At 38.6% G+C, this 24,298-nt stretch overlaps 1 protein-coding gene across 1 annotated transcript in view; it reads left to right on the top strand.

The window, feature by feature from the left end:
• Positions 1-6,680: 6,680 nt before the first annotated feature.
• LOC311624379 (urea transporter 2) overlaps positions 6,681-24,298 on the top strand; it is a 396,459-nt gene continuing 378,841 nt past the window's right edge. The window contains exons 1-2 of the mRNA XM_084887504.1: positions 6,681-6,869; positions 13,817-13,949. The gene's annotated coding sequence lies outside the window, so the exon portion shown is untranslated. The remainder of the gene's footprint in view (positions 6,870-13,816; positions 13,950-24,298) is intronic.

Raw genomic sequence — 24,298 nt, 5'->3', positions numbered from 1 at the left:
GTCTGTAGGTACCCGGGCACTTTTGGCTAATGCAGAGGTATACACATTTTTAGACATATTTTAATAAACAAATATAAAAAAATAAGAAACAAAAAATCTAATAATATCTTGTTTCTATAATCCTTAATTAATAAGCTGGAATGTTTTGCTATATTTGTGTTATCTTTTTTAATATATAAGTAATTAATATTTTATAGATAAAGGAAGTATTCTTAGGTCCTCTCACCCAATATGCAACCATTATCATGAGTTTGTTTCTTTTTTTTTTTTTTTTTTTTTTTTTTTTTTTAAATATATTTTATTGATTTTTCACAGAGAGGAGGAAAGAGGGATAGAGAGCTAGAAACATCGATGAGAGAGAATCATCGATCAGCTGCCTCTTGCACACCCCCTACCGGGGATGTGCCCGCAACCACGGTACATGCCCTTGACCGGAATCGAACCCGGGACCCTTCAGTCCGCAGGCCGACGCTCTACCACTGAGCCAAACCGGTCCCGGCATGAGTTTGTTTCTTTCATTCTGTTTAAAACATTCTATAGAATATATATACAATTCTATATATATGTGCATTATAATTATTTTATTAGGGACTTAAACATTTTATATTATTATAATTATCTACTATTATATATATATATATATGCATTATAATTATTTTATTAGGGACTTAACATTTTTACATAATTGGCATCAATAGTATTACAAAGTATTATTCTGAAACTTGCTTCCCCAGGTACATTTGGATTTATTTCTACTACCTTATTTTGTGTTCTTTTCATGCCACTTTCACTTCTCCTTTTTCCATTAGCTATCTCTATTAGATTGATAAATTTTCTTTCATTTGTTCTTTCCCTTTTATACTGACTTGTAAATTATGTATTTTATGTCTGTTCTTTTATTGGTTCCCCTCAAATTTTCAATACACATATTCTATTACTAATTTTCTAACAAAATATAGAAAGGAATGACCTTAGTATCCATCATACTCCTTAGGTTCCCTCACTCCCAATGTTCATTGCTGTCTAGAATCTAAATTCCAAGATGTTTTGAATACAAAATAAGTCTATTTTCTTTCATTTTTGTTTTATTTTAAATTCCTTATTGTTGAAAGTATTACATATGTCTCCTTTTCCCACCCCCATTGACTTCTCTCCAGCCACTCCCACCCCCCAGCCCATGCTCTCACCCCCCCCCCCCCCCGTACTCTCTATGCCCATTGGTTATGCTTATATGCATGCATACAAGTCCTTTAAATGATCTCTTAGTCCCCTCCCACCTTCCTCTGCCTTCTGGTCTATTTTTTTTTTTTAATGTTTACAATACATTTTTGTTACCACAATGTCCAGTTTCTTTGCTCACCAACTTTCTTGAATCCCACTTGTTACTTCTGAATTTATTTTCCTTTTTGATGAATTATCTCCCTTAATAGTTCTTGCAGTGAAGATCTAATAGTAATAAACTTAGTTCTTAAATGTCTGAAGATATCTTCATTTTACATTAACTCTTGAAGGCATAACATTCTACATTCAAAATTATTTTTGCATGGCATTTTGAACTAGTTCTTTTATTAATTAAAAAATGAGCTGTCAACCAGACTGCTGTTCTTTTTGGGTAATTTATCTCATCTGGTCAGATTTTACAGTCTCTCCATTGCAATGTCTGTGTGTGGGTATATTTTTATTTCTCTTGCTGTGTGAACTGTGGGTTTCCCTAATCAGAATACTTATATTATGTCTTATGTCTTTATAATTCTGTAAAGTTTTAGCTATTGCTAACTCTTTTAGACTCTCTCTTTATTCTTTTTATAGCATTTTCTTCTGAAATTCTTTTTTAAAATATATTTCATTGATTTTTTATAGAGAGGCATAGAGAGTTAGAAACATCAATGAGAGAGAAACATCAATCAGCTGCCTCCTGCACACCCCCTTGACCGGAATCAAACCTGGGACCCTTCAGTCTGTAGGCCAATGCTCTATCCACTGAGCCAAACAGGTTGGGGCTGAAATTCTTATTAGACATGTTGGTATTTCTCAGCCTCCATGTCAATTTCTTTCATTTCTCTATCACTTGGTCTTTCTATTTTCATCCTAGAAAATTTCCTCAATTCTATTATTTGGAAAAGTCTTTGGTTGTGTTAGCCTAATAGTTAGCCCACTGCCAAGATTCCCATTACCCTCCTTTACTTCTTTGATGATTTCAAAGTTATTGATTTAAAAACATATACAAAAACATCTTTTTAAACTTTTCTATTATATCTATTTCCTTGAATGAAGATTATTCAATTTCTTTGATTTCACTCATCTGTTGGGGGGTAGCTTCCTGTGCCTTTTTCCTTGAAGGCCATATTATGATTGCTTCAGCCCACAATTATCCATGTCTGGACCCACAGGGAGCCTTATGTTAGCAGCTCAGGTCCATTCTTGGTGCCTGTACCTACAAAACTCTGGGAACCAGGCTCAGGTGAGAATCTTGACTTAGGCCTTTGGCTTTAGGATAGCATCATGTTTCTAGAAGCCACCTGGGCAGTAGATCTCTATGAAGTATTGTCTGAGCCCAGTTTGAAACCCACACATTCCCATTTGAGAGCTTGGCTGGATCATCCATACATAGCTGGTCTCATCCCCTTGGTGACCAGGGGGCTCCAGCCTCCACTTATATCTGTAATCTCCATTCCATTCAGGTCCATTGATTTTGGGGATAATATTTAGTGCAGGTCTGTATTTATTTTGAAATAAATAAATATATTTTTTTTATGTGTTTGGAGTTAGAATGTTATATTATACATAAACTCTCCTTTATCATGGAAGTACTTTTGATTTTCAGACAGGGGAACTAAAGTCCAGAAAAGTGAGGCAGCTTTCCCACACCACAATCTAGTTATTGCCAATGCAGGCATACCTCATAGATATTGCAGGGTCAGTTCTACACCATTGTAATAAAATGAATATCGCAACAAAGCAAGTCACACAAAGGTTTTGGTTTCCCCATGCATATAAAAGTTATGTTTATACAATACTGTAATATATTGAGTATGAAATGACATATTTATTTTTTAAAAAGCAATATATAGATCTTAATTATAAAATACTTTATTGCTAAACATTGCTAACCTTCATCTGAGCCTGTTGGGAAAATGGTGTCCATAGACTTGCAGTACTTGGGTTGCCACAAACCTTCAATTTTTAAAAAGCATACTATCTGAAAAATGCAATGAAGCGAAGCACAAAATCTAATGAGGTGTGCCTGAGTGATTATGAAGAATTTCTCTGCCTTAAACACACCGTACATTGTCTCTTTAACTCTAGATTGTTGATGCTCTAAAATGAGAAAATAACAGCGATCTTGCCTTTCTCAATTCATTACTGAGAACTGCAGGAATTGACATTGCAAATAAATGTGCAAGTATTTTGAAAATAAAAAAGCGTAGACTCTTATTAGCATTAGCATTTTTAAAGTTCCGTTGTGATGGGGATTATAAGCAATGTCAATATTTACTTTCATTGCTAAGAAATTACTTCTGATTTTTTCCACAGTAGAGTTTGTTCTTTTCATGTGCCATTTCTATCCTCAGAGTCATTTTTGATATTAAATAAAATATGACCTCTTGGATAGAAGGTAATGTATGAAGGTCAACTCACAGAGACTAAGGAACAAATTTTATTTTTATACATTTAACAAACATTTGTTGAGTGCCAATGTGTCCATGCCCTTGGATTGTGCTTGCAATCTAGTAAGTAGATCTTTTTGTAAGAAATAGACTTTTTATTTTATATTTATGGAAAACTTTACATTATAGTAATATTCCAATGAGAGAGTTCCCATTTATCCTACACCTACTTCCCCTTAAAGCTAACACCTTATATCAATATGGTACATTTGTCACAATTAATAAACCAATATTGATACTTTTTTAATACTTTTATTCATATAGTTTTAGTTCTTACCTTGTTCTCTTCTAGGTTCCCATCCAGGATACATCACATTAGTCATTACATCTTTTTAGGCTCCTCTTGCCTGTGACAAAAAGTCCAATTTTCTGCTTTTAGATGACCTTGATGGTTTGAGGGCTACTGGTCAGGATTTGTCTTATGTTTCCCTTATAATTAGAGCAGAATTGTGGCTTTGTTGAGTAGATCACAGAGGTAAAGTGCAATTCTTATTACTTCATATTAAGGGTACATGCTACCCACAGACATCATTTTCTTTATGTTTGCAATAATATTTTAGAAACTTATCACTGGGAAAGCTACTCTTTTTCCTTTGCCCATACTGCATGCCATCTCTTGGGAAGGAAATCACTATGAGCAGCCTGCACTTAGGGAGTGGGGAGTTACATTCCACCTTCGCCAGGGCTGATTCTCTACACAGTTATTTGAAATTCTTCTGCTTGGGAGATTTGTCTACTCTCCTTATTTATTTATTATTTAATTACTTATTTATATCAGTATGTATTTGAAGAAGTTGAGAATATGCCCCTTTGGCACATTGATTATTTTGAGCCGAAGGCACTTAAGAAACAGCAGATTCAGAAAGAGCTCTCTGACCTTTTTCTACCTAAAACCTGGTCCTAAAAGGTCCCATAAAAAGATGCCTTTCAGTACCAGGATAAATTCTTATCACCAGAGTACAAATCAGCTCTAACCTGGACCATAAACAATCATATAAAATCACTCTGATTTCCCATTAGTTACCTCCATCTATTTCCTAGTCACTGTCCCACAAAGTGATGCCTCTCATCTAAGCCCCTTTGTCTGGTCACATCCCCACAATTTAACATTTTTTGTTCAAAAAGGTATTAAGACTTACGACTGAACATCTTTAGGTCTTCATTTTCCTGCTGAAGACTCCTATGTACATGTAAAAATATTAAATGGAAATTGTGTGTTTTTCTGCCGTACATCAGTTGAATTCTTAGCCCCAGCTGCAGAACCTGAGAGAGAAGTTTTTTCTCCCCTACAGACTACTGAATATTTATTTTTATCTTACTATTTTATTTGCTGTCCAAATTGTTTCAGCTTTGGCTATTGGGAACTCTTGTGTTTCTTTGACAGTCCTGCTGTGTGTGTGTGTGTGTGTGTGTGTGTGTGTGTGCATGTTTTCTCACTTTTTTGGTGCTTGCTGCAAAAAATATATAAGATAAATTAATCATATATTTCTGTCCAGTCCTAGAATCCCCTATTTCTCCAAGGAGCCCTGATTGCTTTTAGTAAAAAAAAAAATCATTGACTAAAAGGAAACACATAGAATCCACTATGATTAGACATCAATTTACCTGTACATTCCCACCTATAAAATACTTGGTTTTTGTTCTTTAAGTCTCACAGGAATGCCGAAAGCAAGGTGAATGTCCTCACAAAGCCATTAGATTTCTTTAAAAGGAATGACTTTCAAATGGGGATGTATATCTCTTGGAGAAAATTCGGAAATTCTACAGAAATAATAGAAAGTTTTACCTTCATTTACCAATCTCTTCTAAACATGGGTCAAAATTGAATTAGAAAATGGAAATATCTAAAACACACAGGTGAATTATCTTGGAAATATACTAAATTTCAAGGAATAGAACCCATTTTCTTTAGTCAGAACACCTCAGCAATACCTCAGCAGTTATTAATAAGCTATTGTTACTGGTGTGAACAAAGATCCTAAAAATGTTTATTATTGCAATGTATCTTTTTATGTGTGTCAGGACTCCAAAGCCTAGTTTTATTTGTAAGGTTCCCCAACACAGTGGTTGCTATAGATATAGCAAAAGCCCAAAGGACAGCATGTTGAGCCTTTGGAAAAACAGTTTCATTTCCAAGGGTAGACATTGAGGTTGAAAGGGAGTTAATCCTTGGGATAAACTTATAGCTAATGTAAGGTTTTCAGAATGAAATCTAAGACTTCAGGGAAATTTGGGGACCAACTATATGACGTTCAAAGGAAACAGTGAATATGAGTGAGCTTTAGCTTTTCAACTCTATGCTTAAGGCAAATAAATATGTGCAAACTATTCTACTCAATGTTGTATACTAGAGACAATTTTTGTTTCTTTTTGTGATAATTATGAAGAAGAGGAGAATGACATGAAGATGAAAGCTGGGGTTCTAGGTGTCTGAGCTTTAAGTTGTTTTAATTCACAAATAACCACAGTAATGGAACTTGGCTTCAGCCTGGTCCTCTCTCAAGGAGAAAGGGACCAGATGCTTTTGGAAGCTTTCTCTTGACCTTTCCTTGGAACCTGCCCCTCTCTCATCTGAACTTCATGGCAAAGTGTGCTTAGGTACCAACCTTCAGGATAGTCATTCATTTCTCAAATGGAGTTTTCCACCCTAGGAAGGCCAGGTGTATGAGCCCTTCTTATCTCTCATCAGCTCAAAGACAAAAAAATGTCTTATGAATATAAGATTTGTAAAAATTTAACCTCTCAGTAATGTGTAAGGAAAAAAAAGGAGGAAGCACTGTGGCAAAGGGGAGGCCAAGCAGAACCAGGGTTACCACAGGAAGAATGATCTTCCAATGGTTCTTGCTAGGGCCCTGAGATGGGTTGTCTGGCTACTTCATATTCTCCAATGGGAAAAAAGGCCTGGTGCTCACGTATCAGTGAACCATTGAAGGAGAACAAAATGCTAATGAGAGCAATCCAAGAGGAGGGACTTCAAAAGCTAGAATAGCAGACCCACTTTAGTGTTCTGGCACTGAAAACAAGGGAGGAAGGACTGAGGAAGCCAGGACAGCCAACAACTGGACATCCATATGTCCTCCACATTGGCTGCCTTCCTTGCCTTGATAACCTGAGAAGGATCCCAATTCTTATTCAGAGTTGTCTCTTTGGTGACATTGGCTGTTCAGAACTGTCATTTCAGGGCTCAAGAGGAACTGTGGGGTAAGCCATAGCTTTTTCTCTGACTTTGTTTGCTTTTGTTAACATTTGAAAATTCTTTTCTACCATGCATGGGGGACATTATTGACTTCTAAACTTCTTTTTATCTTCTTCCTCCTCCATCAAAATTAAAATGCAACATTGTATATATACACACATAGATCTATATAATCATTTTCCTAGTAGTAAAACGTTTAATACGTGTTAGCCATAATACAGATGATTTAAAAGCCTTTTGAAGATGGGTCCTATTTTCAGTGGTATGGAATGATATAGCTGTTATTTCATAAAGAGCATCTTTCTATTAGTTTACTTGCAATTCCCCTCAGTGCCTCAACTCCAACCCTAATTTAGATTTCAGAGTTCAAAAGATCATCATAAAATGTAGCCTTGCACAAGGAGATGGTCTAATTATTCAGCTTTGCTCTACCAGCTTAATAAATTATGCAACGATGCCCGCAGTATTTTTCCTGAGAGAATGTGTGTGTCAAACACTACTGCCAGTCCGTATAGATGCCTGAGCGAATGGTTAGTGCCATAATCTGAGAGTTGGTTTTACATCACTTGAAGAGTGAGTTAACAATTATTTTTGTTGTTTTTGTTGTTGAGAATATGCATTATCCTGAAGGAAGTTACCTGCATATAGAACATTCTATAGTGATAATTGTATATTTAATAATGTTCAAATAAAGGACACGCTGTCAATGAACTACTTTGTATAATTTCAGAGTGGTAATGAAAAAGCTAAAGGGAATTCCCCAAGAGTTCAAAGGAGTTTATTTGAGACAGATGAATATCAGCCTTTGGAGGCTCCAGTCAATAGAACCAGAGGGTATATTTACAGCTGTATTTGTGCATAGGAGAGGATGTTCTAAAATCAATCCCAACTATTCAGGCTCACTTAATGGCTGTTAAAGGGAAACCTTCTGGTCTACCTCATGATTTGTGCTACCGTCACTATGGTGTGATTATAGAGATGATGTGTGTTGACTGTGCAACCTTCTAACTGGTCTGATAGAGAATGGGATTTGGCAAACTCTGAGAAGCTTCATACTGTGAATGTTTAAATCTGAGATAAGGGTGGATTTAAAGGTAACAATGGTGAGCATGAAATCTTATTTTGTCATACAAATAACATTCTCAAAAGTAAAGTGAATATTGTAAATTTGTCATGAAAGCCAAATGGCATTAGTAATAAAAGAAAGGTAGGTAAACAAATCATTGCCTCATATGCAGGTGAACTGGCTGTCAAGTAAATGTTTATTGAACATGTAAATCATGATTTTATATCAGTGAACCAAATTCAATTGACATATTTTTGTGAAGTAAAAAGAAGCTTGTAATTTTAAACCTCTACTTGAGGTTTTAACAAAACCTTTCTAGGTAAGGTACTTTCCCAATTGCTTGTCAGAAACCCCCTCTGCCTTATATTCCATATATATATATGGAAGGAAGCAAGAATGAGGTGAGATGAATGGGAAGTAAGGGGTAATTTGCTGAAAGAAGATATTCCTGGATCTTATAGCAGATATCTCAGTTTTGCTTACACTATCTAGAAAGGAGACATAGGTGTTGAGGCACAATTATTACCCTCACCTTGTTATGGAACTTGTGCCACTTGGTGCCGAGCATGAGGACCACCCTTCTCAAGATCCTTTCCTCCAGCAATACAGCCTCCCAACAGCAGTGGGGGCCAGCACCTTCCCCAGCAGTACCAGCTGTCAGCAGCACAGAGGGCCAGAGATCAGCATTACCATTCATCCACTGATGGATGATACCCTCAAATCACTGGGCCAAAGGTGATTTTGGTAAAATGTGTACAAGTATGGGTTGCTTGATCTTTGAGCCCGTGAATGTAAAGGACAGCCTGGGATGTTCTTTTATAAATTACCTGACAGAGGATCTTTAACGCTTCATGCAGTAAGTTACAGAACATTGTATTATAGTTACCTCTAAATTATCTGGGGATGGTAGGAATAGAAAGAGCTGGACAGCAACATTTGTTGAACAGAGAAATATAGTGAGGACTGTTGGGGGTTAAATATAGTGAGGACTGTTGAAGGAAAACGTTTGTTGCCTTTGTGGTGCTTATGAGTCCTTGATGGAAAATAGATCAAGTACCTGCCATTCAAAAACTTACAACTCAAGACTTCTCTGCTTGCATCAAAGCTAAAATCCTATCACTAGAAAAACATTTTGAGTTTAGAGATCTTTTCAGTCTTTCACATAATAATTTAAAAAAGTGAAGATCCGGTAGAACATGGACCGCATTAGAGAATGAAACCTTTTAGAGTGGATTCCTGGCTGGACTCATTCTGTATACATTTATTATTTTTTCTCAAAAAAATATGGAGGGAGCACTTCGCATATGTGAATCCTGGAGATTGCAACAGAGGAATCTGCTTCAGAAACCATCCACTCTCGTGCAAGGAGACAGGCATGGGAAGAGGGGTACTTCCAGGGAAGAAGACGGAGAGAGGAAGTGGGAGATTATTGGTACTGATTTGGAGTTCAGCTCAAACTGAAGGATCTCTAATAAAGTATGAGATGGAAAATAACTTGAAGAGGCTGGTGGGGACTGGAAGGCCATGAAAATAGAGAAGCAACATGCATTCTTTCATCTGCATATGTGAGAGAGTGGTCATTCAAAACAGAATTAAAAAAAATATTTTATTGATTTTTTTACAGAGAGGAAGGGAGAGAGATAGAAAGCTAGAAACATCAATGAGAGAGAAACATCGATCAGTTGCCTATTGCACACTCCCTACGGGGATGTGCCCGCAACCAAGGTACATGCCCTTGACCAGAATCGAACCTGGACCTCTCAGTCTCCAGACCGACGCTCTTCCACTGACCAAACTGGTTTTGGCAGAATTGATCTTTATATTAAAACTAGAGGCCCAATGCATGAAATTTGTGCAAAAGTAGGCCTTCCTTCCCCTGGCTGCCAGCACCAGCTTCACTCTGGAACCCAGGACCTGGGCTTTCCTCCAGCCACCACCAGGCACCCAGAACTCAGGCTTTCCTCACAGCCCCAGCTTCATCTGGAAAGTCATCCGGAAGAACATCCGAAAGGACGTCTGGTCTAATTAACATATTATTATTATAGATTCAGGAGATAGTTTTTCTAATAGACTAGAAGGGGATAAAATCCAATGTCCCATGTAGCTCTTGTGCAGCTTAAGTTAGCCACTGGAGAAAATAGTTCCCTGAGAGGCTGTATAACATGAGGGCATTGGATTAAACAAGTTCCAACAGTGACCCTTCAGGAATACCAGTACACACACACACACACACACACACACACACACACACGCATGCAGGCACGCACGCACACACTTTAAAAAAGGCTTGTCTTTAATCCACTAAGGTTAACTTTAGTTTGCAATAAATTGTAAACAATTTTACTGCATTTTATTCCAGCTTGAAAGTTCTATGATTATATTTTTATACACCTTTCTTGTTTATAATTGTATGTCTATGGCAATTCACTTATTATTTCCTAGGGGTATCGCTTTCCCTGACCTTGTGTGTTTTAAGGGAGGCTGACATATTATACTTTAAAGACAAACACAATCTGAGCAATTGAACGCCAGGGGCAGCTGCTGTGCAGGTGCTGGTTTGGGGAGTTCTGAGACTCAGGCCTCTTGAAGGAGGGGCGGGGGGAGTTGCACATACATTGAGCTAAGAACCCCCAGAGGATGAAGATGTGATTCATTATCAGATCAATAATCTACAAACTGTGAATAAGCAGGAAATCAGAGTCTGTTGGCTTTTTAGTCCATTGTGGGAACAAGGGTTATTATGTGGACTCCAAGTGCTTTCTGGTCCAGTGAGTCAATAATTCCCATCATATCATGGAAAATGCATTGCCCCTATAGGCTGTGGAATGCCTGGGGAATGTTCTTTAGTAATCAGGCCTTATGCATAGTAGATTATGCATTAACTTTATAGTCTGTGCCGAGACCTAACTGGTAAATAATACACAGTCAGTTACATTATACCTGCAAGTGCCTAACTGTATGCTCTGGAGAAAAAGAGAAGGCTTTACAAGTGTTTCAAGTAGACTCAGGCAGGGACGAAGTACAAAGATCCATGTGGCATTTACTGATGTGAATGTTTCTAGACTCTCATTGGAGGAAAGGAAAAGAAAAAAAAAGAAGAGATGGAGGTATGAACAAAGGAAGAAAAAAGTAGGAAGGAAGGAAGGATGGAGAGATGGAGAAAAAGAAATCTGATGGTGTGTGTGTGTGTGTGTGTGTGTGTGTGTGTTTGTGTGTGATTGCAAGTTCAAGATTGGAATCAACATCTAAAATAGAAAATTTAGCTATAATACTTAATTGGGTTACTAACAATAGCTTGAGCAGCAGTCTTCAAACAATGAGAAGAATTGTTGTTAAGGCACTGACTCTGGTGAATGTAAATATGAATAGAATTAGAACTGGGGCAGGGAGCAATCATATAGACACAAGAGAAATCAGACATTTCATAACAGAAAGTATTCTAGGGCAGTTGTAAAATCTTTGGTGTTGCCCCAAACAAACAAACAAACAAACAAGCAAACAAGCCAAAACACCTGGAAATGCCCACAATGTTTTCTTAGTAATAACTAACATTTGCAAAGCCCCTTATAATTTATGAGGCATTTTACAGCAATTACCACAGTTAATTCCCACAATAACCCTGTGAGTTTAAATATTAGACTTCCTAGTTTACAGTTGAGAGGACTGAGGCCCAGGGAGGTTAAGTGGCTTTTGGCAAGGCCACTCAGGAGCCAGCCATAAAACCAGAACCAAAGCCAGATCTTGTGACTATGGATTGCCCCACTATCTCAGCCGCTCTGCCTTCATATTCATGGATCCCACTTCAAACAGTTACTTCTGTAAGGTAGAGATCAGCTACCTGGAGGACAGAGACCTGCCAGTCACAAGTCCATGGGCACCCAAAGCTGTTCTTACAACCAACACAGAACTTCAAAGTCTAGAATTTCAATATATATGGTGCTATTATTTCTATGAATATATTGAAATATATTTAAAGGTAGAAATATATGTTGCTTCCCCCTACACACATATGCAATTCCCATCAGTATTTCTAACTTCAATATCATAAAACCTTGCTACCATAGTTAAAATTAAAAAGTAAAACCTCATGAGTTGCTGAGCATCAAGTCATAAAATGTGACTGCTTGTGGGCATCCATTTTGAGAGGCATAAGATAGGGCTGAAGGTAGTGCAGGTGGACGACTGGGGTTGTTGCAATGTCCTGGCACCAACCATATTTGACAAACTGTGTCTCATGAGCCACATACGGCTCTTTGGCCCCTTGAGTGTGGCTCTTCCACAAAATGCCACGGGATGGGTGAGTCTATTTTGAAGAAGTGGCGTTAGAAGAAGTTTAAGTTTAAAAAATTTGGCTCTCAAAAGAAATTTCCATCATTATACTGTTGATATTTGACTGTTGACTAATGAGTTTGCAGATACATTGTCCTGGCAGAAGGCATGGGCCACGTACTGTGAGGGAAATGGTGATGAGCAGGTAACTACCTCTGCTCTTGAAGGAACCTGGATCATATTGAGAAACACACCTGCACACTCACAACACAGGTGGGGAGAGTGAGCAAGCATGAGCCCTGTTTAGGGATCAGAGAGTGAGCCAGGTGATTAAAATGCTCCCTTGGAAGGTAGTGGGAAAGGAACCCGGAGACAGAGAAAGATGGAAACACCAAAGTGAGAAGTTGGATTTTGTACTGAGAACATTGGAGCATCATGGTGAGTGGCAGAGTGGGCAGAGGGCATAGTGAAAGTGTATTTATGGGAGGCAAATGTGTGAACATAGAGAATCGATCTGACAGGACAAGTTGGAGAGTGGAGAGACCTGCTACAAAGATCTGGTAGTAAAATAGTATTAACATAGAAATACTATTTTATTTACATAGAAATAAAATAATGCTATTTTATTTCTATGAGGTGAAATAGTATTAACATAGAAATACAAGTAAAAGGCAATTATTACTACTAGAGGCCCAATGCACGAAATTTGTACAAGGGGCTTGACCCTCGCAGCTCTGACTTCATCCAGAAGCTTGTCCAGATGTTTGTCCAGAAGGTTGTTCTGCTGTTCAGTCTAATTAGCATGTTAGCTCTTTATTATATAGTATTAATAATGCTACGATATTGATAAGAAGTATTCCAGAACTCTTTCTGAATTGCCTTGAGATGTTTTATTCAAGATGGGTTTTGAGGAGTACTGTGCCTCTGGATATCAACAGGTGTTTTAAAAATAAGCTGTGATCAAAATGTATTGAATTGAAGGAGGAAGTACTAGCCACCTTCCACAGCTATTGTGAGCTACGGTGAAGGTTAAATGAGAAAATGGTATATGAAAAGGCCTGGCACACAGAACGCATTTCACAGAAACTGGTCTCCTTCTTCCAATATAATTGCCATTTATTGTAATAATATCCCCCATATCTGTGCCTATATGAACCCATATCAATATCACCTAATATATAGGAGTGTGTGTATATGTGCAAACATACTTATGCATGTGTATATGGGTGTTCTCACATAGGCACATTCATATCCACATATCTAATCATACTCATATGAACATGCACATGTGCCACCTGGGTATACCTTCAGTGTAGGATTAAACCTAAGGAGGAATGAAATACCCGCATGTACCAACTTCAGTCCCTATGGCACTCTATCTAAGGCCGTGCCTAAGAGATGTGTGAAAGCTGATGCTATCCCTATGCTCTGCTTGGTGACAGTACCCATGGGTGCCACAGATGTGTCCTAGTGCCATCTAGTGGGGAATTCCATTTTCTGCCCCATAGTGCCTCCTTGTGCTGACTCCAGCCATTGCCCCCATTCACCATTCTTCAGACTGCTTCCATCACCCTAAAAAACAAAAGGCTAAATGAGATCCTCTGTGTTTCGGTTTAGGCTCTTTCCTGTTTTCCTTCTGGGTGTTCCTGGACATGAGTGCATCTCACTGAAATATTTCCACCTCTACCTAACAGACAAAGGAAAGGCTCAGAGCACCTCAGTCCGCTGTGCCAACAGGACGTGAATGACTGTGAGTACATAAATCATTTCTAAGTCCATGTCTTCAGGATCTAGAAGGAACATTCTATATCGTATAATAAAACATTTTGTGTTCTCTAAATTTAGGAATACTTTATATATGTGTAATTCTTTCTTTAGCTCAATGAGAACTTTGGCTCACAAAGAGATGCTATGGGCCAATCATTTCAAGGAGATGAGATGGTTTGGTTCTTCATTTATCTTTGAAGAAAGCCATGTTGGCTATAGAAACTGCTACACATCCATTAACCTGTGGAATTCAATCCTAATTTTCTTTTGCTAGTGGATTTAATGCATCAAAAAGACTAAGAGCAGTGGAGAAAAACCAGGTCATTAGAGCTGTGTCTATGTGGCAAGTTCTTTAACCCATTCAAAATGTTAAAGGTCACTGAGAAACACAGTAGTAGATGAAATGAAGACTAAATGAGTAGGTTCAAATCTTACTGGTTGGTAAATTAGGCCAAAATAGCTAGTAAATAGTATTAAAAATCAGTTGAATCACTATCAGTATTCTATCAAAGTGATCAGTTAAATCGATCATCCTGTTCTAGCTGTCCATCTGACAACAAAGCATGTATAAGCTGTGGTGGAATAGGAATGCCAATCTAGGTCCTCTCTTGTTCCTCCCTTTGCCCAAGTTCTTTGCCCAGGGCCCTGGGACTTTGGGATTGGTTTGATTGCTTTTCCCCTGCTTCATGTCAGTTAGAAAATTCTAGTGCTGAGCATGTTATCTATATGTTCCATAAATGTGGTAGAGCCTTCTGCCTAAGAGCCCCCACCTCGGGGATAAAAGAAAAGTGGAAGCAGAGAAAAGGTAAACATGAATGATAGAGAAAGACAATATGAGGTTTACTGCTGGCATGGATTTGGCCCGACTTTCTCACTACTAAGTTAGTGTCAGATGTTATGGAAGAAGACAGGAATTCAGACCAGAGGTAAGTAGGTTCTACTCTCTTTGTATAAATGAGAATTGTATGAATTTACTCAACCTGACTCACATCGTGAGAACATACCTCATTTGAAATGGTTGGGTTTGTTTTGGCAAAGGTTGAATGCCCCAGTTTGCCTTCCTGCTCCTTTGTTTAAGGGACAAGTGACGCTCATGCAACTATCTTGCCAGAAATCAGCATCTCGGTCTCTGGGCTGGGGAGATAGAGAAGAAGGAAATGAAAGCACCACATTTTTATTATGCTTGAAGTTACTTATTTGCAAAGTGGTTCTTCATCCACTTACTCTATCTGTTCTTGTCCGTGGCTTCTCAGTTCTGCTGTCTTTGTTGCAGGGGTACATGTTGTATGTAATATTTCTTGCCACTGTTTAGGAATCATTGTGACTACATTGCTCTTTATCGATAATTTCATGTAGCACAATCCATCACCATGTTGGATGTTGGGGCAGGGAGAAGGGCATTACTTTGTCTTTCACTGGGTGTGCAGACAGCTCTCTTGTATCGATTGCAAGACTCTCATGTTCATTAGTTGATGATTTGCACTTTTCCTGAATTGTGTTTATCCAGATTGTATTTCAGATGTGTCTGCAACATATCGTCAGGAACAACAAACATTTATTGAACACTTGTGGGCTGTGGATCAGGCTCCAGGCTAGGTCTTTGGGATAATAAGGGGAATTTAATGTGATCCCTATCCTGGGGAATTTTATTATCCATTTGACTATGTTGGTTTTGTGATAAAAAAAAAAAAAGATACCTAACAGCTTATGCTGAGTGATTGCTGCAAGCAATAAATGCTCTTGGAGTTTGGATAAGGGAGTGATGGGTGAAGGCTGGACTGGTCAGGGAAGGCTTCATGAAATGCGAGTAGCTTCTTAAAGGAGGGGAAGGGTATTTTTATGGGATACTGCATATAGAGTTTCTGAATACCATTGTGCCAGATTTAAAAAAATGTAATGCCTATGTCTTTAAACTGCAATTGCCTCATTAATTATTTATGAGCCAAGACAGAGAATCAATATTCACCTGCTTTCCACAGTGTTTTTTTTGCAGAGTTCTATTGTTAACAGCCTTGCACACCTCGTCATACACGGCAAGAAAAAGCCAGGCAGTCTGTTCACTTTCTCATTAAGACTTCCCTGGTCTAGTTGCCAACTTTTCAGATTGTCTTTTGTTTTGTATAGAATCTTCCCCCCACTGGAAGCTCCAACAAGAAAAAAAAATGTATATTCCATGACTACTTAAAGCAAAGTGGGTTTCAAGCTAAGAGAATAGAGAAGAAAAAAATGTGACTTTCTTGTCAAAGTTGCCTCACTGAACCTTCAGGAGAATGCAGGCTTGACCCTGGAGAGGATATCTATTCCCCAGGGGAAATATCCATTTATGAGAGGTTCTAGGAGTTTCTGTTCTAAGAGATGTTCAAGCATATTTGAAGATTGAAAACTTTGCTTATTACTTTTTCAGAACTCTATTGGTCCAGGTAGATATTTACCTCGGTTGATTGACAGAAAGGTTGGCAGGAAGACTGTCATGGCCAGCAGTGTTCATATTCTAGGGACAAAACCCTGTGACTTCATAATACCTATGATTTTTCAGAACTCTCTCTCTCTCTCTCTCTCTCTCTCTCTCTCTCTCTCTCTCTCTCTCTCTGATTTCTCTTATGTTATTCTTTTTATAAAAAAAAATCTTTCTGTTTTAGAATTCATTTTGGCTTTGGTGGAATAATATGCAAAAAGAATATGAAATTTGCATTTTCTTCCTTTTGGTTCTTCATGTAGCATATATTTAGGGGCACCTAATACGCATAGAGCACACAGCATGCCACATATCTCAGATTACAATCTACTTATTTAAAAAAACCAGTTAAAGTGGTGAATATTAACACACTTTAAGTTAAATGGGTCAAAAATGAAAATAGAAAGATACATTTGATTTTTATATTTACCAATTTCAATTTTTTTGGTCCTACCAATTTAAATTTTCCAGTTAAAGGCAATTAAATATTTTTCTTTTTAGAATAGTTTCTTAGGTGTAAGTTGGTCTAACTTGGACAATATTTCATAGGTTTGAAGTATAAACACTCAATCAGGGATATTTCCCTTTAAGAAGCACCTCTATGTTCTTTCCCAAGATGGTTGGATGCATGACATGCCCTCCAGTGGTAAGGTAGGCTGCCCTATGTGCTATTCTCCCTGCCATCCACCAGAGAGAGTCTGGGTGGGTCTGTTTCCTGAACACTTTGTACTGGTATCTTCCACATGACTAATCTCACCTCCTGCTGTTGTTGTTGTGGGTCTTATGCTTCTCACACCATCACTATACATAGTAATCAAATACTAGTAGCATGTCTGTTGGAGAGGTCCTGCATTTGTTACCCTTCCCATCTGATTCAGGATTTTAGGGGCTCAGCACCTCTGTGAGTCCACAGAGAATTTAAGAGATACCCTATATGCAATAAATTCATCATGTGGGATCAGAGCTCTTGGTCTTATACTTTTCTAAGATTTCTCCTAACAATATGGGATGCAGCGGAGCAGAGCAGCAGCCTGGGGGTTCCAGAAAACCTAGCCTAGTGTTTCATTTAAGTAACTCCCACCCAAGAAAGCCCAGGTTTTTCAGATTCTCAGAGACCCTGACTCTGTTCTTACCCTGGGGGCATCCACACAAAATCCTTCTCTTCCTTGCCTGGGAATGCTTTCTCCTCATCTTACCTGGTGTCTATTCTGTGACAATCTGTGAGTTGGGTAAAATTCTACCATTGACTTTGCCAAGCTTGGCTTTGGATCTGATAAGGGGAGCTTTTGGAATTTAGAAAACCCTTTCACTTTTGACCACACCTGGCTTTCAAAACCTTTCTGTACTATGGACTCGAAATCCAATTTTTCCCTTTTGTCTTTTATTCCTACTTTAAAGATCCGAATCATCCCCAACCAATGGATGCCTCTAACCAGAGAGGGGGAGTACATAAAAAACATACAAATAGACATTAGCCACTTTACAATGTCTGCTTAAAACTGTAAGGGTCCAGACTCTGAATAGTTTCTAGAGTGCAATTGTAGGAAGAGTTCAAAAGTTCAACCACAGTGTGTTGGATACAAGCAGGGATGGATGGCTTCTCAGGGGCAGTGGGGCTTGGTCTGACTCTCAAGAATGGGAGAATCAAGGTGGTTGTGAAGAATAAGGAATAGATCCATAATTAGACTCAAAATCATCTTCCTCCATACTCCCAGAGCTGTGTATTTTAACTCACACACATCTCTCAGAGCATAGTTATTGCTGCCTCCAATTTACTCATGGCTGTGTCTTCCTGTAACACTATAAACTCCTTGAGCACAGGGACCAAAACTTTCTATTTTTGAGCCACCTAATGTGGCTCAGTGGTTGAGCATTGACCTATGAACCAGGAATTTATGGTTCAAATCCTGGTCAGGACTCGTGCCCAGGTTGTGGGCTCAATCCCCAATGTGAAGTGTGTAGGAGGCAGCCAATATATGATTCTCTCTCATCATTGATGTTTCTATCTCTCTATTCCTCTCCTTTCCTCTCTGAAATCAGTTAAATACATAAATAAATTTTCTATATTTGTATCTCTAATGTCACTTAGCCTTGTGCTTATATGCATCAGACCTTTATGTATATTTAAAATTTAACATGTTAAAAATAGAACTTTTAAATTATTTACCTTAGCTCTCCCTTTTAAAACTGCTGTATTGCTTTAGCTCGTGTATTAAAGAAGAATAATTTCAGAAAGGATATCTGAATAGAGATTTTATATTCTTCAAAAGCTGGTTACTCAGATACCCCTTTATCTTCTTGACATCCCACCATCTTATTTATGGGATTTCCATATGATAGTTGCCCAAGATGTCATTTTTTATTGTGGTAAAATATACATAATATTTTAACCATTTTAACCATTTTTAGTGTACACATGAGTGACCTTAAGTACATTCATAGTGTTGTGCAGCCATCACCATCATCTTCAGAAATTATTCATCTTCCCAAATTGAAACTCTATAATCATCAGACATAACTCTCTATCCCCTCTCCCCGCAGCCTGCAGCAACCACCATGCTATTTTCTGTCTCTGTGAATTTTACTACTGTACATACCTCATATGGGCTGCTGTCTTACATTTGTCCTTTTGTGTCTGGCTTATTTTACTTTACACAATGTCTTCAAAGTTCATCCCCATTATAACATATATCAGAATTTCATTTCCTATTAAGGCCGAATAATATTTTATTGTATATATTGGCCACTTTTGTTTATCTATTACCTCAAGTTCATGGTGAAAATAAAATGCTCATTACAATTCAATGGGCATCTACATATGCCTATGAGTATTTTATGGTAACTTGATCTCTTCATATTGTATTTGACCATTTGACCCAAGGATTTAAATGTGGTCCTTTCTATAAAGAATGTGTATGTGGTACCTCCAGAAATAGCACTTCCTCTAAGACAGTTAATAGTAGTTATAGGGTCAAGTGACTTGGATTTTTTTTAAAGAAAAATAAAAATATTTTTATTCTATTCCTTTGAGGTTTCTTCTGTCAGTCATTAAAGTGGCCAGAGACATCAGGATGATGCTCTGCAGACCACTAACTCTTAACAGCTCCTTTTTACAAAAGGTTGTAAGGGAGGTCAAAGATGTATGAGCATTTCTTCCAGTGGCATCCATTATAGGTTCCCATGGTACACAAACATTTTTAAATATCTAAGTCTTGCTTCTTTAAAAACAAACAAACAAACAAACAAACAAAAACCCTTAATTTATTTTTCCCCAGCATTTTCATGCACATCTAAACTTTGAATCATTATTAGTTGTTATTTTATTAATAGTTTGAAATATTCTGTGTTAAAACAAGGTAAAATTTTTAAGAAGATAAAAAAAGTGAGAGCCTCTTAAAAAATGGAGAAGTGGGAGCCTTGAGATGAGTGGATTATGACACAGAAACAAATAAATATTCCTAGATTTTCTCCTAATTAGGACAAAGGCACTTAGAATCATAGTCGGAGAATTCATTTGTTATGTGTTTAAAAAATCCTTCAGCTAAACTCAAGAATTTATCTTGTGTCCACATAAAGGCCATCTAAAGATAGATGTAGTAAACAGTTTTAATATTTTTTGTTTGGATGTTTGTGGAAGGCATAGCAATGCTATTTAAATCCATTTGTTTCTTTAAATAAATGCATAAAAATTTATTGGAATGACTGTTTAGGTAATTTTCTTGTAGTCTTTTGATCTGTGAAGCAATAAGTAAGCACAGGCAGTTAAGTTCTTTATCAGAAGCATGTTGACTACAAAGCACTGGGGTTCAGCCATTATTTCCCCCCATTGTAGATTCTAGTGAGTAAGTGGTAAAAGGTAAAGGAGATTTTCTGGGGTTGAGGTGGGAGAGGGGTGGAGTGTCAGTGAAAACTTCACATTGGAATGACCTTAAAGGTAAATCCTAGGAGAAGAAGGCTAGCCAAGTGAAGTGAGGCATGGGGAAGGTGTCCAGAGAGCTTAGGGGGAACTATAGGTATAGAGCTGATGCTTTCAAAGTAGGGTGAGTTTGAAGTGAGTATATATATATATATTGATATTTGCTGTTTTCCAATGAAACAACAAAGTTCAGAACTTCCATTAAGATAAGGGATCAAGGGGAGAGTATGGAAAGCATAGCTTGGTTTGGGTTCTCTTATGGAGCTTAACATCCCCATAGCCTGAGTGGAGAAACACGAGGCTGGATGCTAACATTCACCAACTCTGAGCTGGGAACATCCCTTCTTTGGTTCTCAGTCTCATTTACTTCACAGGCAAGGATTTGGACTGTGTGAACTTTTAAGACCCTGCCAGGTCAGTTGGTTGCTACTTATCTTTCTGTCTAACAAGTATGTAAACTGATTATCAGCTCCATCTGGCCTCAGTGCTGACCCCAGTTTTGGAATGCAAACCTCTATATTTGGCTCGGGTCCTATCTGTGAAGAATTGCAGGCTGATCATCAAGGCTTAAATGTGAACAACGAAATATTAGTACAAAGTCACCATACTGCTACTGACATGTGAAAAATATAGACAGCTCTGATTTAAGAAGGAGAGGGCTTTTGGAATGCAGTGTTGAGAAAAGCTTCCCAGAACTGCACGTATTTGAACTGAGTTGTGAGGATTCTTATGATTAACATAGACAATGACAGGGTGAGGACATGGAGAAGGGGTTTGGCACCAGCTGGATGGGGCTGTGAACAAGAGTGCAGAGGTGAGAAAGGGCAGTTTATCTCAGAGAGAGACACTTACGCCTGCAGAGGTCAGCTATTGCCCTTCTGAATATCCCTGCACACTATCTATCTCTTTTAAATGTTCCAGACCATTTTTATCCCATTGTTTGACACTCCTTATATCACCCGCTGGGGATCAACCTCCCAAGGAATTAGTCCTACTTATAAGAAGCAATCTTTTATAAACTTGAATAGTGTAAGATCATCTCCCCTTTGTGCCCCTGCATTCCCCATTGACCCTGAGCTGAGGTCACTGAAAACCCTTTCCTTCCCTTTGAGTCCCCCACAGGGCCTCAGACAACCCATCTGGACTAACGCTGCATGAGGAGCACGTGAGGGCTGTCATCTCTGTCATCATACTCCTCATCACCAACGGTCATGGGCAAACCGGCAACATGCCAAGTAGTGCTAAGGCTTTTATCATCGTTGTTTCATTTACTCCTTCCAATAGAGCTGTGAGATTGGTTCTATATTATTTATGTCCAGTTTTCCAAATAAAAAAGTAATAGTTAGAAATGTTCAGTGGTCTAATGTCACACAGGGAGTAATTGGTAGAGCATGAACTCAGTCCTTGGTCTCTGACTGCAGGGAACTCACAGTCACTGTGAGGCCACAAAGGATGGACATCAGGACAGGGAACAACCCTGCCCTTACACAGAATATCCAAACCTTTGGTAATTGATATGAGATCCCTATCTCCCTTTCTTGATGGAGTATTTGGTTGGTGGTTGTGCTGGGGCATAGTCTAGACACTAGAAGATTTGAGAGTTGAGTTGAGCTCTAAAGAAAATAGAGCCTGGCTGGCATGGTTCAGTGGTTGAGCACTGGCCTATGAACCAGGAGGTCACAGTTTGATTCTGGTCAGGGCACTGCTGGGGTTGCAGGCTTGATCCCCAGTAGGGGTGTGCAGGAGGTAGTCAATCAATTATTTTCTCTCATCATTGATGTTTCTTTCTTTTTATCCCTTCCCTTTCCTTCTGAAATCAATAAAAATATATATTTTAAAGAAAATAGAGAATTTTTGCTAAATAAAAGAGGAAGAATATATTTAAAATGATGCATTTCCATGGAATAAATATGGATGTGGACATATTGCTGGGAAGATGAGGCAGGATGATGGATGAGCAATACAGGATGCTATGAGTTGGAGCCTGGTAGAGCTGGGTTCCAACATTGAATCTCAGTTTCCTGTTTTGTAAAGTAGTGCTCATAGAGGTGAAGGTTGTACTTTTAAAGACATTAAATTCTGGAACAGAGTGAAGCAAAACATTGCCAAGCTACTATTTCAATAAGTGGTAGCTATATTTTAAATATTGCTTTTGTGATTGAAGAATTAATTTTTCCCCAGCTCATCTGGCACAAAGTTATCTCCTTATACCTAGAAACTTTCACTTGCCATCAAATCATCAGTGCTATTATTTCATTAAAGAACACTTACATAACCTCTACCATACATCCAGCACTGTGAAGACAAAGACAAATAAAAGAGGATCCATTGTAGATGCATTAGCTTTTCAATATATAAACATGCATAAGTCTTATCTCCTATCTAGAATACAATGAAAGAAAATGTTCTTTATCACTGCCCTGCATTTCTGAAACAGTTAGGGCAAACCAACCATAGTCAGAAATCCTGGTCTTTGCTAATGGATAGTTGGGGAGCAATCCCAACCCTAGACAGGCTCTTATTTCTAATGGTTTTCACTGTGGGTGTGTGTGTGTGTGTGTGTGTGTGTGTGTGTGTGTGTGTGTGTACATGTGTTGGTGGATCAGCCATCCTGATTAGTCTTCCATGACCTGTTTGTACTAGGACACCAGGCAGTCACTTTTCCCCCCTTGACCAGTGGGCATACAGATGTGCCCACCCAACTCCCAGACAAGTCAGCCCTGCGATCCAGAGCCTGGAGGTCATCACTGTGGTCAGAGCCTGAGGCTGTGCTTTGGAGGCTGGCGGATCCCCAAGCTCCATGGGGTAGCTCTAGGGAAACAGGCCTTTGTGAAACGCTTCTTTGATGAGAAGCATAATATAAATACAAATTGCTATTATGTCAGCTTCTGAGGAGCCACTTCAATCCATTTGGGCACCTTTGATTTTATTCTCAAATTGCTCTCCTCCTTTAAAAATCTTAATAAGAGCATGTTTTCCTCTAGCCTCAAGAGAGTAATTTATTTATTTAAAGTAATAATAAAGTTTCAGCATAATCCCTCAGTCCCAGGGGGGAAGGACACTCTTTGAACGATTTATTTTTCCCATCCTTGAAGTGCCAGGGAGACCAAGCAGCTGCTATGGTGGTGTCTTGGAGCCCACTGCCATGGCAACAGCCACAGCCTCTTGGGCCACTAGGAAACGGGCATGGAAAATGGCCTCATAACTTTCTTTCACTTTTTCTGCTGCTCATTCCCCCTTTAACAAAATGGAGGAGTAGGGTAAGATGAGACCCTAGCTCAGCTGAGGCAGCACCATAGCAACTGTGACCGTTCATCATGGCCAAGTCCAACTCTGGCTCTAGAGGGAACGCCCATGAGGAACAGGTCCAGGCAGATGGAAGGAGTGACTACTCTGGATTCTTTCTTCCTAGTATAGAGTCAGATGTGGGCTCTGAGAACTGGGAGTGGGACCAGCTGAGAGACAGGAGGAGTTCAGAAATCTCAGCCTCCAACAGGTGAGAGTAGCACCTCTACTATGAACACTATGGTTAGTTGACGCCGATCTGACAACTGATATTTTAAATATTACATGTGCATGATCTCATTTAGCATTTATGTGAAGCACATACAACTGTGATTCCACTATTAGGAATAAGTAAAATGAAGCTTTTGGAAGTTAGGTTACTTGCCCAAGGTCATACATACAACTAAGAATTGATAGACCTGGGATTCAAAAATAAGATTGGTTCCAGAAGCCAAGATTATAACCACTTTAGACATTGTTTCTCACGTTGGATTGCTTGTGAAAGGCTGATAAGGATGGTTAGATCATCTAAGAATACTTTTGATTGGAAATAATAATAAAAAATCTGACCTACATGACTTAATAGGATTCTGGAGGTAGGTGGCTGCTGGCACAGGGAAGCGGCTCAGTGGGAGGGAAGCTGTTTCCTTGTCTTTGTTCTCTTGCTCATCACTTT

Source organism: Pipistrellus hanaki (genome assembly GCF_964339955.1).
Source record: "Pipistrellus hanaki genome assembly, chromosome: 6".
Taxonomy (NCBI): Eukaryota; Metazoa; Chordata; class Mammalia; order Chiroptera; family Vespertilionidae; genus Pipistrellus; species Pipistrellus hanaki.
Note: the sequence above shows the minus strand (reverse complement) of the source record. Positions and strands in the feature narration are given on the sequence as shown.